This window comes from Echinops telfairi, unplaced genomic scaffold, assembly GCF_000313985.2.
Source record: "Echinops telfairi isolate 266 unplaced genomic scaffold, ASM31398v2 ScPeMD7_7459;HRSCAF=8497, whole genome shotgun sequence".
Lineage (NCBI taxonomy): Eukaryota > Metazoa > Chordata > Mammalia > Afrosoricida > Tenrecidae > Echinops > Echinops telfairi.
Genome location: NW_022111359.1, coordinates 1,738,668 through 1,740,147, shown reverse-complemented (window position 1 = coordinate 1,740,147; position 1,480 = coordinate 1,738,668).

Sequence of the window (1,480 nt, the reverse complement as noted above, 5' to 3'; positions counted from 1 at the left end):
GCGGCAGAAAAGAGGAAGGCGCTCTCTGGAGTGGAGGGACACCGTGGCTGCAGCCATGGGCCCAGGCAGCATCAGAACCCGTGTGCGGATGGCGCGGGATCCAGCCGTGGTCCATTCGTTGCAGATCCGGCACAGCGCTGGATAATAGCGGTCATTTCTCCGCTGGCGTTTGCGTTGCGCGGTTTCCCTGTAGTTTTGCTTTTAGCCTCTCTTCCTGTATTCCTAGTAACGGGTTTTGCCTCCTTCTCTAATCCAACTTCACTCCAGTGGAAAGTTTAGTCCATTTATACTGGGATCAGCGGCAAGGCTGTTGTTTTCCTATCGAACTTAGATCCTTGACACCTTTTCTTCTCACCTTTCACTCCCTCTACTGCTTTTCAGAGCCAACCCCGCGGCACAACGGCGAGCTTGCTTCGCTGGTTCCCCAAGGCTGTTGGCTCTACAAGGCCACACAGGCTTCCTTTCAGAACCCGGCCACTGGCAATGCAGCACACTCTGTCCTGACACACATGGGGTTACCATGAGGGATTGGCTCGTAGCAACCCCTACTTTTGGGTGTGAGTCCTACTTCTTGATGTTGATCAGTGCTAATAGCAGCTTGATACAGATCAGGTCACAGATACTCCCAAGACCCCTCTAGAGCGGTCCCCAGGGCCACGTATTACCAGAACTCCAGGGGCCTAAGGATGGAAAGCCCACCCAGGTTACACTCACATCCTGGGAGGGGGTGTGTCTCAGGGTCCTCACACTCGCCCTGGGGACAGGCGGTGGGGACGTGTGCTCACCCACTCAACCGCAGGCTGCTTACTCTAAAGAAGCGGTCACAGTCCCCACGTACTAACCAGGAAGTGACCTTAGGACCTGGGTGGGGTCAGGTGGCACCTGCAGGCACACAGGTGCAGGTGCAGCTGCCATGGCACCCACACCACAGAAGCCCCATCAGGAGGCCCTAGCCCACAGCCTAGAGGGCCTTCCCTCCCAGTGGCCACGAGGTCAGGCGTGTGACACTGTGTCCTGTGGATGTGGATTTCTGGCCTCACTGTTGGGGGGTCAGTGGGTCCCACATGGGTCTCGACTGAAACAATCGGGGTTTAGCTCCGGGGGAAGCACCACCCATCCCTTCCAGTGTCTTGAGGCCCCGCCGCGGGGCATGTCCCAGGCTCTCTGCCTCCCTGTGACCCCACAGGTCCTGAAGTGATGAGGGTCTTCTCCCACTGCAGACCCTTCACCGCGTCCTCTGCAGGGCTCTTGTGTACTATGAGGAGCCACGTCCACAGGTCTGGGGGTCAGGTGGGGGTGCCTGGTGGCCCCTCTCCTGTTGCCCACCCTAGGTGCCTAACCCCAGGTCCCCCCGCACCTCATATCCGCGTCCAACTGCCACCTGGCCCAATGAGAGGCAGCTCTGTCAAGTGATCCCAGAGTGACTCTGACCCTGTGGTCAGCATTGTGTATCTACAGGTGGAAGTGAACCCCCACTCCT